This window comes from Felis catus, chromosome E2 (genome assembly GCF_018350175.1).
Source record: "Felis catus isolate Fca126 chromosome E2, F.catus_Fca126_mat1.0, whole genome shotgun sequence".
NCBI classification, from domain to species: domain Eukaryota; kingdom Metazoa; phylum Chordata; class Mammalia; order Carnivora; family Felidae; genus Felis; species Felis catus.
In genome coordinates this window covers 31150434-31167666 of record NC_058382.1, presented here as the reverse complement: position 1 = coordinate 31167666, position 17233 = coordinate 31150434, and the positions used below count along the sequence as shown (strand labels likewise).

At 49.3% G+C, this 17233-nt stretch overlaps 2 long non-coding RNA genes across 5 annotated transcripts in view; one reads left to right on the top strand and one right to left on the bottom strand.

The window, feature by feature from the left end:
* Positions 1-2629, bottom strand: part of LOC123382412 — a 29454-nt gene extending 26825 nt beyond the window's left edge. The window contains exon 1 of the long non-coding RNA XR_006590727.1: positions 2502-2629. This is a non-coding gene — a long non-coding RNA (uncharacterized LOC123382412). The remainder of the gene's footprint in view (positions 1-2501) is intronic.
* A 273-nt stretch (positions 2630-2902) lies between these two features.
* On the top strand, positions 2903-15763 carry LOC109494859. 4 transcript variants are annotated; one of them, XR_006590724.1, is made up of 5 exons: positions 2903-6756; positions 11852-11996; positions 12344-12464; positions 13973-14054; positions 14295-15763. It is a non-coding gene; the product is annotated as an uncharacterized LOC109494859 (long non-coding RNA). The 4 variants fall into 4 exon arrangements; XR_006590725.1 differs by lacking the exon at positions 12344-12464; XR_006590723.1 differs by having other exon boundaries at positions 13973-15763.
* Positions 15764-17233: the final 1470 nt, after the last annotated feature.

The following is a 17233-nucleotide window of genomic DNA, read 5'->3' as shown; positions in this document are numbered from 1 at the left end:
ACAAGGAATCCAGCGGACAATGTTCAAGAGAGTGGATATGCTGTCAGCATTTGTCCCAAAGTGAGGGTATATGGAATAGCGTGGACATGAGAAATGACCTTTTTTTTTTTAAAGACCTTGAGATTTGGAAGTTTGTTTTTGTAACAGAAGTCAACCCATTTTAACGGATAACAAAATGTGCCACCACCATGCCCCCAGTCATGCTCATGGGGTATGGCCATGGTTGGCAGGCAAACCACTCTGTTTTCACCAATGGAGCACAAGCAGGTGGACGATCCAGGACTGTGGGAACATCTATGGCTACTTATAAATGGAAAATATTCCTACTTCTAGCAAAAGGCTGAAATCTATGCTTAGGGTTATTCTAGACAAAGAGTGAAGGGCAGAGGAATATCCACTTGGTGGGTTCCCAACTCTGATACCCTGCCAATTCTCTCTGTTTATTGAAAAGAATTCAAATAAAAGTCTAGTCCCAGAGAAAGAGTCATTGCTAATATTGGCAGGTTCTAAAACAATGAAAGCCCAGGTAGTATAACAGTATATAGTTATATACTGTGTGATCCCATCTTTGTTGTTAAGAAGATATACTTCAGTGTGTACACATTTATACAAAAAGTCTAGAAATGTCTGGAGCACCTGGATGGCTCAGTCAGTAAAGCGTCCAACTCTTGATTTTGGCTCAGGTCATAATCTCACAGCTCATGCGATTAAGCCCCACATCGGGCTCTGTGCTGACCGTGCAGAGCCTCCTTTGGATTCTCTCCCTCCCTCACTCTCTCTCAAAATAAATAAATAAACATTAAAAAAAAAAAAGTCTAGAAATTTCTATCCCAAAACGTCAACAGTTAGCTACCTCTAGGTTTAGAGGTGACCTCCATTTCTCTTTTCTTCACCTGTATGCGCTCATTCTTCTAAAATGAATGCAGTATTTGTGAAATAAAAACTTTAACAAAAAACATAATGCAAATGTGACAACCACAAAAACAAAACTTTGGGAGAGAACAAGTCAGAAAAGTCAGGAATCAAATGATCAACATCTAGGAGAAAGGCACAAGTAATACTCTGCCAGTATTACGCAGAGTGGCCTGGTGGACACAGACGTTGAGCGTGAACGCAGAGAGAATTCTGTAAGTATGCAGGCAGGGACTTTTCCTTCCCTGGTCCTGCGAATTTACCAAGAGAAGAGGATGTGTTACTGCAAGTTGGTTAGCATGAAATTTTCAAGGTTCTGCGCGAAACAAAAATGTGAACGCTCCAGGGTATTTTATGAGTTATAGTCAAAACCACCCACAGCATACTCGATGTCAATTAATGAAGCTGTCCTTTCATGCAGTACATTAGGAAAAAAAAAAAAAAAAAATGAGACAAAGAAACCAAGTGTAGAATTCCCGGTCCTGAGTCCCCCTTACAAAGCATCTCTTACAAATGATCTATTTCCACCATCAGCCAACTGTGGAATCCTGCCTGAACTCCTTTCTCTCACAGACTCATTCCCTGTGCAGGGGTGGCCAAGGTGGGGCCTGTAATGTGGGACCTCTCAACCTCAAAAACCCTGCCAGGCTCCAACATTATAGAACCCGAGTCCCGAATCCTGGAAATACTGTCCGTCTCACGGTTTGTTGGCTGAAGAGGGGTTTCAAAAAGCCGTGATAAATGATGGACCCCAAACAAGCCTCGCTAATTGAAAAGTGGGGCAAAGCTGGTGTTGCCCAAGATGCAAAGCAAAACCCATTTGTGAAAGAAGCAGGCCCCTTTCAAAGACATAAATCATCCTTTCTGGGAATACATTTCCTGCCGAACTTTCCCTCTGAGCTTTGTTGTTCCTTCTTCTCACCATCAATAAATAAGAATTGTTTGTTACATATGTAACAACTTAGTGTTTTCCTTCTAAACCACTGTGCTCTGTGCGTTAAAGGGCACATATTCTTTCCACCTGTTCTGATTGTCATTGGTGTTATTAAAGGGGGAAAAAAACCCGCTTTCCACTTGGGTTTATTCAGAGAGAGTTAACATCTGATTTTACATGGAACTATTTAAAAGGAAAAGAACAACATGGCCTGAAGCACTTCTAGCATAGGGTGTGGAAGTATTTGATGTCCTGGTGCTTGTTCATAAAAGAATGTTGTTTTGAAATGTGCAGTGAAGTTAGGGAAAGAGATCCAAAGAAAGTTCCCGTTGAGACAAAATCAAATCAACCCACCGCCCCCCCCCCAACACTTCCCTCTTGGATCAGGAGGCCCCTTGGCTCTGGGCCCACCATCTGTGCCCAGGGAGGCCTCAGCCTTGCTGCCAGCAGTGATGTGTGAACACGGGTTTGTCACAGTCAGGGCGCTGATAAAGGCGATTCATATATCGGGACCCACAGAACAGAGGCGGCCCCAGTGGCCTGGCCCACACCACTACGGGTCCAAACCTAAGTCAGCCAGCACGCGTGGGAAATGCCTCACTGCCGAGGAAACCTGACAGACCCCAATCGCAGTCCTCCAGCTCAGCGTGCTTACCTTATCCTAGAAAAGGCGGACCTGCCAGCTTTGTAAGGAAACAACCCATCTTGCCCCGCTTCTGCGTTTCCTCCTGCACCTTCCAAAGAGCTCCCTGTTGCTCAAAACCCCTCGGGCAGAGCACCTCGCTGCCTGTGAGGCACGGTGCTCCCCCACTGTGTGGATTGTTTGCTCGTGAATAGAGGACATCAAAGTCATTACTAACTTGTTTTATTTCTGTCATTGGTCAGCACTGGCAGGCTGGAGGAGAGACATTTGTCCGTGCGTGCGTGCCGACTCAGGAGTCTCTGAAGGTCTTCCGCAAGAGTGAGAATGGCCCAGTTGTCCTTCCTGCAGGTTCATGGGTTACTCTTTAAAGCCAAATGAAATGTCTCAAGCCCCCAGCCAGGGCCAGGAGACACTAGCCCGGTCACAACAGTTCAGGGTGTGCCAAAAGCTCAGCCGTCAGAGGAACCAGACGTTAATGCAGAATTTTAAGAATCAAAATTCATGCAGAAAATCCACCATGAGTAAATTCCCAATGTTACAAATAAAGGCAGGATCCAGAACAGTGCATTGCTCAGCTGTATCAGAGCCGAAGGCAAAAGGAAATATCAGTCATGTACTGATTCCCTGTCTTTATTTAAAATTTTGGTGTTTCGTTCATCACAAGGTTTTTGTATTTTGGTTTTTTTAATGTTGCATTGGAATATGATTTCTCTTGGGACGCCTGGGTGGCGCAGTCAGTTGAGCATTCGACTTCGGCTTAGGTCACGATCTCACGGTTTCTGAGTTCGAGCCCCGCGTTGCGCACCACGCTTAACAGCGTGCTCACCCGCCTTACCCCATCCCAACCCTGATCCTTGTGCTGGGAACTCACAGGACCCAGCCCCCTAGCCGCCCTCCCACACTTTCAAGATTCACCTTCCCGGGTGGTGAGGGGAGACCGGGTTTGTTAGGAATCTGTTCCTGGGTCAGCGGGCACTCAGCCTGTCCCTCTCTCGACATCTTGCCAGCCCGCCTCTGGCCTCTGCTGCAGGTTACTGCCCTGACGTGCACCATCGCTGCCCATGTGCTACTGTGCGGGGCCCAGTCTTACTTCTGGTCTTGGGGAGAGAGGATGGGGCCACAGTAATTACTGCGCTGTCAGGAAACAACTTTAAATCGGTAGTTTCTAGTCCTTGCCAGAGGCAGCCTGCCTCAGGCCCTGGCAGGAACTGCCAACATAAGACAGTATTGGGGGGGGTCCTTTTTCCCAGGACCCCAAACTCCTTCTCAAGGTCTCACAGATAAGGCCAAAGTCCTTCTCTTTTCCATGACGCACAGTTGGGCTCGCCTTTGCCAAACCTCTTCCTCTAGGTCATGCCCGTGGGGCAGACGCCTTTCTCAGTGAGCAGACGCACGGAGGAAGGCTCTCCAAATACCAGAAGTTTTTTCCCTCTGTGTGCGGTTCTGCTAAGGGGCCGACTTTCCCAGTAGCCTTTTTCCCCCACCCCACGTCATATGTGGGATTCGGTCGCCTGTGCAAGGTCCGGATCACCTGTTGCTTTCATCCCTGTCCTCGGCGCTGAGCGCTGGGCCTGGCATGGGGCAAACGCTGGGCGGGGATGCTCGAAGCTGCCGCAGCCACCTAAGTTTCTGGTTCCAGAGCCCCAGGGGCTTCTGGGAAGCATCTGGTTCCACCCCCTCTTCCCTGAGTATTGCCAAGACCCCTCCCCAAAAGGTGCTTAGCTCCTGATTCCACAGCACAAGCCCAAAGCCCCTGAGTGTATATAGGTGAGGAGAGAAGTGTTTGAATCCCAGTTCCCCGGTGCTCCCTGGTGAGCACAGGCCCCTGTGTATGTGCCAGGCCTGTTTCTCCCTCTGCAGAGTGAGGGTCATACATATGAGCTATTCCACACTAAGCACTTAGAAGAGGGTCTGGCACATGCTAAGGACTCAGTGGCCATCAGCCACTCTTACTACCTCCTGGCCTGGGGGGCGTTTACTCTTCGGGGTGGAGAAGGCAGACAGAGCAGTCATGGTCATCTCAGTGTGCCCGAGACACTGGGCAGAGGACGTTCTCAGACTCACTCTAGGCTGCCCCGGACCCTTTCATTCCCAAAGCACTGGAGGGATTGGGAAGCCCCTGGAAAAAGATCCCTTTGCTCCAAAGAGGAAGAAACTTAAGTGTTTGTTTGTTTGTTTGTTTGAAGTTTATTTATTTATTTTGAGAGAGAGTGTGCGCGCACACACAAGCGGGGGAAGGGCAGAGAAAGAGGGAGACAGAAGCCCAGAATCCGGACGCGGGGCTCAAACCCACAAACCCTGAGATCATGACCTGAGCCAAAATCAAAAGTCAGACGCCCCAAGAAACTTAAGTTTTTAAGTGTAAATGACCTTGAAGGCTGGAACAGTGGGAGTCAGGAGGGCGCACCCATCCCTGGCTTCAGAGGCAACCCCCCAAACTTCCCCTGACCCAGGCGGGGCCTGGAATGGAGTGTGTCTGGTGATAGTGATGTAAAGAGGCAGGAAGACTGCCTTCTTAAGCTTGCATAAAACTTGAGCTTTAGAGCATTTGTTTGTTTGTTTGTTTCCAGAGAAGAAGCCTTTGTGGATCTAGCATGCCTTTTCAAAGCATGCCTCACACCCCGTTTGGAAGAAGGCCCCCAGGGAGGGCTGGGTTCATACAGAATACTTCACAGTAGGAGGGAAGAAGCAACACTCCCCGTGGGTCCTCCAGGCCCCTAAGAATTCTTCCCTTCCAGGATGACGGCTCGCTTGAGCCCTGGAGACCAGCCCTGGCTGTTAGACCTGCCCCAAATTCCACCCCCGTCCCTATCCTCCTGCCCCCATCCTTTACTGGCTTGAAAGATCCTATCGGAGTCCAGAGCCTCCACGTGGGCCCCCAAAGGAACGGCTGGGACTCAGCCAGCCAGCCAGCACCATCGCCTCCCAGGCAGTAAGCAAGACCCCAAGACACAGGCTGACATAAGTTTTACAAAATTCTCTGGAGCCAGCTGGCCTTACCTACTACAGAACCAAATGCCAGGAAACTCTGGCTGGCCCGCCAAGTCCCCCGGACTGAGGGATAGAGGACTTGTTGACATGTGCCTTTGTCCTTCATGGCTCGGCTCCCCCACCGCCCCGCCCCACAGCGCACCCTGGCGGAGCACAGCCAGCTGGGTGCCCTGGGCTCCTAGCACAAGGCTGGGAAAACCAGCCCCAGCTGGTCAGTGGTTTTCTGCAGGGCCCGTTTTCCACACACTGCTGGGAATACCCGCAACGGTCCTGGATCCATGTGCCAGGAGGTGGGCCGGAGGCAGCCATGCCCTGACCCGCTCCTTGGCAAAAAAGAAGGAGGGGTCTAGCCTTCCAACCACAGGCCATAATTCATTTCTCAGGGCAAAACCGCCCTCTCGCAGGGCTGCACTCTGCTTTCCCCCCTTCTTGCTGAAGGGGGCGCCATCACAACATCGATACCCCAAATCATCTCAGGCCCCATGCTTCCAGCAGTGACACAACCAACCCGTCGTCGGGGTCCCTCCCATGCAACAACCCCGAGCAACGGAGAAGAAAGTAAACTGTTCATCAGAGGCTCCGGGGCAATGGCCGGAGAGATTCCGGCATATCCACGGCGAAATGTCCCCTCCCCGTCCTCCCCCAGCCCCCACACCCCAGGGCAGCCTTAGGCCTCCCCTTCCTCCTCTCCGTGCACCCTGTAGACCTCTCGTCCCACCTTAGGCGATCTCGTCTGTCTGTCTTTGCTTCTCTCACCCCTTGTCATGTGCAGGCACGTGCTTTCTAGGGATGCAAAGACCTAAACACCTCAACTCTGGAAACTCACTGAAGGTCAAACATTTACTCAGCCATTAAAATTCCCTGTGTTAGAGTCATTTACATTCATACTTGCAAGGAACACGGAACGAGGCCGGTAGACAGCGTTTTATGGCTTTTCTCCATCAACTCAAGTAGGCAAAAAGGAAGCACGGCTGCCAGAGAGAGCTATTCCCTCTGGTCCTTCTCACTCCACCAAAGAAAACAAAGAACAGAAACACCTGTGCCACTTCACGGAGTTTTGGGAGCCCCAGCATCAGTGGGGAGGGGAGCACCCCTGCACGGAACGTGTCCATGGCCTGGATCGTCAACGTCCTGCATTTCTGTGAGTTTTGACTGGAGCTGAGGTCAGTGCGGGACAAGGGAAATGTGCTTCAAGGCTGACTGCCTGGAAGGTCTTTTCCATTTTGGAGTGTCGACCGCGGGTCAGCCAGTCTCAGGGAATAAGCTGTAAGTGGAGGTGAGTCTTTCCATATGTCTTGCATGAAAATTGAAAATGATCACCTAATGTAGTCCAGAATCCCTCCAAAACAGTTTTATGGTTTTGAAAAAAGAAAAGGGAAAAATGTGAGCCAGGTTGAACGTCATGGGGTCTCTAATCCAAATGAACAAAGCAGAACAATTCACCCCTGAAATTGAGTCAAAGAGAGATCCCAGTGGGTAACAGGTGGGGCTGTGAGTGCAAGTGGACATTTAATAAAACACAATTTGATGAGGACGATAGCGTGCTATCGTCACAGGAATTCCAAACTTGCCCTCGTTTGATGAGAGGAAAGAGGCTGGTGAAGTTCTGAGAGATCATTTAAAACAATTTTCTCAGTGCTTACTGAGAAATTTGATATAAAAAGTGCAAAAAAGGATGGGGAAGATGATGGACAGCAGTTTCCCTACCAGGACCAGCAATCCTACAGTAGAGTAGATGACGATATTCTCTCATCCCCGGCCTCAAAACATAGCCTCTCCCCCAAGTGCCACTCTTAGAGATTCTTTCCTTTGGATTAAACATTCTCAGCAATCATGAAAGGAGAACATTTCTTCCAAAGCACCCGAGACTAAGAGTTACACCTCCTTTCCAGCCTTTTCTGTTCTACAGGAGAGAATGGGGCATTTAGTTTCAGAAGGACTCGGGTAATTCTTTTTATTTCTAATTACAAAAGTGAAACGCTTTACTGAATGAAATGATGTAATGTCTCGGATTTGCTATAAAATACTACAGAAGGTGGGAGACCAGGTAGGGATACAGATGAAATGAGACTGGCTAAAAGCTAATTATTGTGGAAGTTGAGTGATGGGCACATGGGAGTTCATATCCCATAGTCTGTACTGGTACGTGTTTGCAATTTTCCATAACAGGATGTATTTATTTAGGAAAGGAAAACAGTAAGATCACTTAAAAAAAATTAATATGTTTTCACTGCACCATATCTAAAATCTATAAAAAATATTTGATCTGGACAATTAGTCTTCTACAAGCCTTTCCCCTCCCTCCCACCAGAGACGACAGCCACAAACAACTGGTGTCTGATTTTTTTTTTTTTATCCTAGCTTTCTAAAGCCAAAAAGAACCTCGGAAGCTATCTAAGGAGGTCTAGTGTCTTCACTCGTGAGGGAGCTGAGGGCCAGGGACGAGATGGGTGACCACATCCCACTGCCCCACAGTCCCCTCTGAACCCTTCAGGGGAGGTGGTTTTCCAAAATGCACACTTGTTTACCTCCCTTGTTCCAGTCTTTCTTTCTTTGTTTAATGTTTGTTGGTTTTGAGAAAGAGAGAGAGAGAGAGCAGGAGAGGTGCAGAGAGAGAGAATCCCAAGCAGGCTCTGCCATGTCAGCGCAGAACCTGATGCAGGGCTCGATCTCACGAACCGTGAGGTTATGACCTGAGCCGAGATCAAGAGTTAGACCCTTAACTGACTGAGCCACCCAGGCGCCCTTCCAGTCTTTCTATATTGACCAGTGAGAGACATGAAAGTCAATCCCAAAGCGCCTCCCCAGAGGTCGCCTCATGTCCCACCTCTCCTCCACATCATACCAAAGCCACCCAGAGCCACCCTGGATATGAAGCTGTGTCTCACCACGTAGGACTTGAAGGAGCTTATGGCTTTCTTCATTCACTTATTATGGTTAACAAGCCATCCTGATAAGGAATTCTCCACTTCTGACCTGTGTGCTTTGTAGGATGGACAGAAGCCCTAAAGGGCATTTCTAGAGAGATTGCAATTTCGCATTTTTGAGACAGGGGGGCAGGGGGAGCAAGCGTGCGATCACAGAAAGATACCTTTCTTTTTCTTTCTTTTTTTTTAACTAGGCCCTCACTGGCCATAAGCACCCATTTGCCAGTTTCCCGTTGCTGCTGTAACAAATTACTTCACACCCAGTGGCTTAAAACAGCCCAAATTCATGGTCTCGTGGTCAGTTAGGTCACAATTCCCCAGTAGGATTCACTTGTCTCTCTGCTCAGGGTCTCCCAAGGCCAAAATCAAGGTGTCGGCTGGCCTGGCTTCTTATCTAGAGACCCAGAGGAGAATCTGCTTCGAGGCTCATCCCAACTGTTGGCAGAGTTCAGGGCTGGCGGCTGAAGTCCCTGGCTCCTCGCTGGCCGTTAGCTGGGGGCCGCTCTAAGGCCATCTGCATTTCTTGTCAGGTTCCCAGGGGGACTGAATCTGGCTCATCAAGGCAGCCTTGTAGGACATACTGGTGCGCGGGAGGCCACAGGCCGAGCAAGGCGCATTCCCTGCCCTCAGACAGCTAAGACAGAGAGGGGGGCAGATGAACAGGAACACCAGTGGGGATGCACCCACAAACTCAGATGAAGACATCGTTCAATTTTCCTCCTTCAAAAATCAACATAACTTAAAGCACAATCCCCCCTCCCCTTTCTCCCTGGTTGTTGTCAGGTGTTTCGAGGGAGGGTGGGGCTTAGGAGACAGGCTCTGGGAAGGGGGTGCAGATCTGGTCCCTGTTGCCGCCTGTCTGTGATGAAAGCAGCAGAGAGAGTTTCACTCCCAGGCAGGTGTCAGTCTCTGTGGCTTCTATGGCTTCATTCTTCCCAAGAGCCCCTTTGGAGTTTGGGGTCCCCCCAGATCAGGCCACGAGATCCTTTATTTGGAGGTGATCCCACAAAACCAGCAGGGGAGGAGAGGAATGAGAGCGAGAGTGCATTCCATGTGACCCAGGTGGCGACTGGAGCTCAGTCTCCCCGGAAACCGTGTACAGTGACTTCGTGTCAGGGGCGAGGGATCTGGGGTCTTGATCCCCCAGCTGTCAGTCCTGAGGTGAGGGCTGCCCTGACACCAGTGTCCCAGCACTCTGGCCTGCCACGTGCGAGGGCAGAGTGGCTACAGAAATCCACCCCCGCCCCCCCGACAGGCAGGTGCCGCCCAGGGGCCGCAGGGGTGGGGTGAGCCCTGGCTTCTGCAGCAGGGCCTGACTCTGTGCGTCCCCGAGAGCTGCCCATGCCAGGCTGGGAGACTGGAAACTCTACAAGGCTGACGAAAGCCTCTTCGGCCCAGACCCATCCTGAGCTGGGCTGCCACCAGGCTCCTTTCACCCCTCCCAAGTCCAACCCAGGAAGCATGGCACAGGGACCCTCTGTTCTCAGATGGAAAAGCTGTCTGGGGGTCGGGGTTAGGTCCATGGGGCAGGGATGCTGCCCCTTCTGAGGAAACACAGGCATCTGCACCCCCCTCTTCTTCAACTTTCCCTCTGCCCTCCCCCCACCCTGCCTGAGACGTCCTCCAGCCCCAGCGCAAGGCGACCTGGAGCTTTTGTTTTTGCCGGGGACTTTCCTGTCCCCAAAAGGATAGGAAGTCACATTGGCAGCTCATTGTCCCTGGATATACCCTCCCTTCTCTCTCTCTCTTTTTTTAATGTTTATTTATTTGGGGGTGGGGGGCAGAGAGGGAGAGAGACAGAGAATCGAAAGCAGGCTCCAGGCTCCCAGCTGTCAGCACAGAGCCCAATGTGAGGCTCGAACCCACAAACTATGAGATCATGACCTGAGCCAAAGTCGGACGCTTAACTGACTGAGCCACCCAGACGCCTCACACCCACCCCCTTCTCTCGCTACCGTGAGCCTAGGGAGAGTGTCTGGAGTGAATGGGAAAGGCCGCTGTGTACCAGGAAACCCTTCAAACGATTCCTATCACACAGATGTGCACCCAAGTAGCCAGAATCCAGGGTGAATATAGTATGTGCCATTGTCAAGTCCTTCCACGGGAGACGGAGAGAAATCCCTCTGGAGGCAAGCAAGGAAGCCTGCAGGAAAGAAGCGGGAGCCTCACCTACCTGGGCCTGCACTTAGGGCCCTCGGACTGGGCAGGGACAGAGGTGATCTATATTCCCCTGCAATGTCAGGCCAAGGTGGGACTTCCCAGAATGACATCCCTAGAAAGATGGCAGGGAGGAAGCCATATTCAGAAGGGGAGGAGTGATGTGGTAAGTTGTGGTGGCCCAGTGGGATGTGAGATGGCCATTGCCACCAGACTCTAGCTTCAGGGAGCCGTGTGTGGAAACACCGTGGCAGAGAAGGCAGGAGAGACAAGAGAAAGAAAAATGAGGGATGCGCCCAGTCGGGGAGGCTTCCTAAACCAGACCATTTAGGGATCCTCCGCCGACCTTTCAGTGGGAACAGGAGGGGTCCCCCCTCCTGTGCAACTCTCCGAGCCGCCCCCCCCCCCCGCCGTTTGTGGGGGTGAAACCCACCGAGCTTCATTCAGGCCAGGACTCCAGGTGAGTTCCGGGCTCCTGTGAGGAGGGCTGATTTTCCAAATGAATTCACCAGCGAGGTGGGACCGACAGCCCCGGGATGCCCTCAAGCAGAGAAATTGTCAGAGAAGGAGGCGAGAGCAGGTGATAATTGTCGGGGGAAGGAAAGCACCATCCACCCAGCCAGTATCTTGGCTTCTAGGAGCCCAGTCTGCTTTGGAGAAAATAAGAAGGTCTGAGTTTTCTGGTTGTTCACACTCAGAAACTAAAGCCTAAGAACTTGCAAACATCTGGCTTTTACAGCACAAAACCCCCACCGCGCCTGCTGGGGCGCCATTTAGTGATGTTATGGCTCCATCTACAGCCTGAGGAGGGACCTGGTTGCTACATTTCTCAAAGAGCAGCAGCCAGGCCTTTTGAGTGTCACAGTTTCATTGCAATTAATGCTAATAAAGCCCTTTCCCCTCCCTACTGCACCCTTTATTCAGTGCAGATTTGGAACCGTGCTGGAAGTTATTTATTTCAGACCGTGTCTATGACAGCAGCTGTTCAGAATATACTAGAAACCCTTTTAGCCAAAATTGGTTTGGAGTTTCTATTTTCAACCACTGTTTGTAATGAATTGAATTAAATGGGGCTGTTTCCCACCTTTTTTTTCTCTTTTCTTTTCTAACAACAGAACAAATAAAAGCCCTTAAAATAGCAAGATCACATTCTCTTTCATACACTGAACAAACATTTAATTAGCACCTTCCCTGTGTGGGTCTCTGTGATCAGCACAGTGATTAGTCAGGTCTGAATACATTCCGTAATTGACTCATCAGAGAACTACTACTTTCTCTTGTTGGCAGGAACCCCCCACATTGGTCAAGAAAAAAGCAAGGACAAAGACCAAGGTCACCAGTGTATCCGGGGCTTGGAAGGACTTTGAAACATAGCGACAGAAAAATCCTTTGACTCATAACAAAATGGAAGCTGGAAGTCAGTTGCATAAGGGTAAGATTTTTGTCCTTTTCTATTTTTTTTTTCCTCAGAAGTGTAATTAGCTTTTTCTTATTAAAAAAAAAAAAAAGTAATACAGGGGCGACTAGGTGGCTCAGTAGGTTAAGCGTCTGGCTCTTGATTTCAACTCAGGTCACGATTTCACGCTTCGAGAGATCGAGCCCCACGTCGGGCTCTGTGCTGGCAGCATGGAGCCTGCTCAGGATTCTCTCTCTCTCCCTCTTTCTCTGCCCCCTCCCCCAACCTGGCTTGTGCACTCTCTGTCTCTCTCTCTCAAAATAAAGAAATAAACGTGAAGAAAATTTTTGAGTAATACAAAAATAACTATTTGCTTTGTGCAGAAAACTTGGAAAAACAGGACGAAAAGGAATAACAAGTCTAAGACGTTCATAACCCTATCAGCCAAAGATGACCATCCACAGCTTAACATGGCCCTACACTACCTTTGTCTTTCCAGCAATGGTACCGTATATTCTCAAACCCACAGGAGAGAAACATTCTTCCACGTCACTGCATGTGCTTCTGCGTGATCTTAAACGACTTTCATATCAATGAACCATAATTTATTTACCCCATGCAAGATGCCCAATTTTTCACAATTTTTTACGTTTATTATTTATTTATTTATTTAGAGAGACAGAGACATCGAGTGGGGGGGGGTCAGGGGAGGGGCAGAGAGAGAGGGAGAGAGAGAATCCCAAGCAGGCCCCACACTGTCAGCGCAGAGCCCGATGTGGGGCTCGAACTCACGAACCGTGAGATCATGACCAGAGCCGAGACTAAGAGTCGGACCCTTCACCGACTGAGCCACCCAGGCGCCCCCCCCCCCACCAATTTTTCACAGTGGAAAGCTCTGTACAGACGATATTCCTGAAGATGAACCTTTAGCCATGGACTTCTGGGTCAGCAGGGCGCATCCACTTTGAGGCCTCTGAGACAATATATCAAATTGCCATCTGGGGCGGATCTCCTGGAATTTCCCATCACATCGGGGCCCAAATCTCCCTTTAGGAGGCCTGAGTGTCCACTTTGGAAAGAGTTCAGTGTGATGGGGAATGGCGTGTGGAGGGGACCTTTGCAGGGCACCGCAGCCTGAGACAGCGAGGGCAGTTCAGAATGTTTTTTCGTAAATTCTCTACCTCGTAGGTGATTCCGACTGGAATGCCTCTGGAAACCAGGCAGCAAGACGCGTTTGGGACCTGGGTAGGATTTAGTCCATAGGACATGACCACGAGCTCAGCAGATTCGGGGCGACAGGATAATGCTGTATTCTTCATCGCCCATACCTCACCACTTGGCATGATTAATGTCACCCCTGGTTCCTTCTCCCTTCTTCCACATCCTCTCCACAGTTTGTGTCCACAGACGCTCTGCCTTGCCCTGCATGTCTTATAAGGTTGAGCGGGGTTCCTCTGGAGGCGGCTACATTCAATAGGTCTTTTGGGGCGCCTGGGTGGCGCAGTCAGTTAAGCGTCCGACTTCAGCCAGGTCACGATCTCATGGTCCGTGAGTTCGAGCCCCGCGTCAGGCTCTGGGCTGATGGCTCAGAGCCTGGAGCCTGTTTCCGATTCTGCGTCTCCCTCTCTCTCTGCCCCTCCCCCATTCATGCTCTCTCTCCGTCCCAAAAGTAAATAAACGTTGAAAAAAAAAATTAAAAAAAAAAAATTAAAAAAAAAAAAAAAACATCCTGGCACCTTTCGAACATGAGGTGTGGCCTAAGGAATCAGTACACCGGCTTAGGGAACACTTGCAGATCATTTTCTTGAGAATTGAAACATTTTTCCATATCATCCCTCCAGTTGTTGGGTTCATAGAGGGTAGAAACAACTTGAGGGATGGTGGAAAGCAGGCCGTACCCGAGGGCTGCCCAGCAAATCTCATTTGGGGCCTAATTTTGGAAAGAGAAGGGGCAGAGAGAACGAGCTTCAGGTGAAAAGCAGAAATTAAATTGTATTTCTTTGATCTTACAGGGTGCCTAATTGACTGTCTCTCATCAGTCGGGGAGAAAAAGGGAAGAATGTAGCAGAGAAATCCAGAACGTTAGCACCTGATGTACGTCACCTCTGAGTGGAAGGGGATGCGGAAACCAGGGTTGCCCGAGGTCAGGGGCTGGGTGAGGGGGAGGGATGGGACGGAGCCCTGACTTTCAGCCGCTCACCGGGTCATCATTCTGTGTGAGCAAAAGAGGATACTTAGTCATTAGGGAGTAAGAAGACACCCAAAAGGGGAGCCCGAGGAACCCGACCTTGACCTTGCTCTTTTTTTTTGTCTGAGTCACACTTCCTCTCTTAGGAGGAGCTGAACGGTTGACTTCCAGCCCATGGTGCCTGCCCTCTGTGGCAGTGACCGCGCAGAGCAGGGCCGCGAGGGCGTCACCCAAGGGCCTGTTTTTCCTGAATGCTCTCACCACCTTGACATCCCGGCAATGCCCTTTACTGCACTTGTGTCCTGCTGAGAGTGTGGGTGAGGCCTGGGCTGTGCTTCACCGAAATGGTGCTCTCCTACCTGCTCCAGAATGTGGGCCAGCACCATCCATGTGTCCCGGGGGCCCCGGGCAGGCGGGGGAGCAGGGGCCGGCGTGGCACCTGGGAGGTGACACTGCGTCTCCGCCTGGCATCCTCCCTCCTCCTCGCGTTGAGGGCAGGCCCCTGATGGCTGGGACTTCTCCTCGGCTTCCATTCATCTGTCTGTTTCTGCTCCCAGAAGTAAAACCAGGGGGAAGGCTTGAAGCAGAGAGGATCTCCTTATTACTGATAACAAACCCGAAACAGAAGTGATCAATACCCCACACTTCAGCAGCTCACAGGGAGACCCTGGGTAATGCCAGACAAAACAGCAAAGATCTAATTACACTGACAGAAATAACTTACATGGTCACATACCTTCTACCTGTCCGTCTCCAAACTAAGTGGCCCTTTCACTTCATGCAACAGTGAAATAAAATAATTTGGGGCTGACATTTCAATAGGTCCGAGGTCCTGAATACGGCTGAGCAACTCCCCCATGCTTTTCTGGGCCACAATTTCCCCAGTAGGAAATGAAGGTTAATCATTTTCGCTTTAACTCCCATACTCCATCATCCCTGCTTCTCAGAGATGTAGTGACAAGAGATAGTTGCAGTGTTTTCCAAACTTGCCCGATGCCAAGAATCACCTGGAAAACATGTCAAGATACAAACTCCCAGGTCAAACCCTGAACTTACAAAGTCAGCGGTTCCAGCCTGGGCCTGGGCCTGGCATCTATAGTTGTAAAGAGCTTCTGATTGTGTGTTCAGGCAAGCTTGGGAAACACTGAGGTAATCACCACGAAATCCTTTAGTGTTTCAAGGTACCAAGCTCTGAGCACTCAAAGGTGCATTTAGCACTGCTATTATTTCAGACTAGGATTACCAGCTTTAACAAATGAAAACACAGGATGTGCAGTTAAATGTGAATTTCAGATAAACAAGGAATGATTTTTTTTTAGTATAAGTATATCCCATGTAATATTTCAAGTATACTTATACTAAAAAATTATTTTGATCTGGCAACTCTGTCAGATGCTATGTGTCTCATTATTGTGTAATCTGGAAAAGCATAAGAAACATCTAACGGTTAGCAAAAGATAGCATGTCAGTAATAGAAGAGTGTCCATTTCACATTCCAGTCTCTAAACCTCTCAGTCTTTTACCCAGCTCTCCTGCTTGCCAGCAAGAGGGTGCCCTGGTCTCTGGCTCTTCATCATTTTGAAGAGAGAGAGAGAGAGAGAGAGAGAGAGAGAGAGAGAGAGAGAAAGAAAAAAGAAAGGAGAGGGAAGAAAGGAAAGGGAGAAAGAGAGAAAGAAAGAAAAGAAAGAAAGAAAGAAAGAAAGAAAGAAAGAAAGAAAGAAAGAAAGAGAAAGGAAGGAAGGAGAGGGAAGAAAGGAAAGGGAGAAAGAGAGAAAGAAAGAAAAAGAAAGAAAGAAAAAGGGAGAAAGGGCAAAGAGAGAAAGAAAGAAAAGAAAGGAAGGAAGGAGAGGGAGGAAGGGAGAGAGAAAAAGAAAGAAAGAAAGAAAGAAAGAAAGAAAGAAAGAAAGAAAGAAAGAAAGAGAAAGGGCAAAGAGAGAAAGAGAAAGAAAAAGAAAGGGAGGAAGGGAGAGAGAAAGAAAAAGAAAAGAAAAGAAAAAAGAAAAGAAAAGAAAGAGAAAGAAAAAGGGAGAAAGGGCAAAGAGAAAGAAAAAGAAAGAAAGGAAGGAGAGGGAGGAAGGGAGAGAGAAAAAAAGAAAAAGAAAGAAAGAGAGAAAGGGGGAAGGAGGGAGGAAGAGAGAAAGGAAGGAAGAAGAAAGAGAAAGGAAGAAAAGAAAGAGCTACTGTCACTGAAGAAGACAAAGAAACTGCTTTTAAAGATAAAATGCAAAGATTGTAACTCTGTATTAAACAACTTAGCATTCTTCTTGTACCTGGAGCAGGTACGGATCTTTCCAACTCACACTGATAAACCCACGGTAAGTTGACAATACCGTAAGTTGAACATGCATGTGATACACCCAGTCTACAGAGCATCACACAGCTCAGCCCAGCCCACCTTAGTCGTGCTCAGAACACCCACTTTAGCCCACAGTTGGGCAAAATCATCTCACACAAAGCCTATTTTCCCATAAGGTGTTCAATATAATGGTTGTAGGGGAACAGAGGGGCTGAAAGCATAGCGGTTGTTTGCCCTCATGGTGGCGGGACTGCCGCCGTCGCGAGAGAGGATCCTACCACATACCGCCAGCCCCGGGAAAGGACCCAAATTAAAAATTCCAAGTCCAGGCTCTACTGAACGCATAAGGTTTTTGCAAAACCTTAGAGTCGGAAAATCCTCGGTGGAACCATCACAAGTCAGGGACCATCTGTGCATTAACGCCGTTCACTGGCCGATGTATTTGTTGATTTCAAAATAATTTCAGTAATTTTAAGCTGTACACATTTGTCCCCCCTGGCAAAATACCCTGGCCACTCAGCCCCACGGTGTGGACGTGCCTCTGTCTGATGACACCTGACACCAGGTTGAAGGCTTCTCCCAGGCACGGATGGATACGTACGTGGCACTGACACAGGGCCAATCTGGAAATCCCACCGTCAATTGTAAAACAGACCCCCACCCCCGCCCCTACCCTGCGCTGAGAGGAGGGAGAATGCAGAGAGGAGTATGAAAATCCGAAGGGCTGTATGGTCTAAGAATGGAGTATGAAAATCCGAAGGGCTGTGTGGTCTAAGAATGAAATGTTTT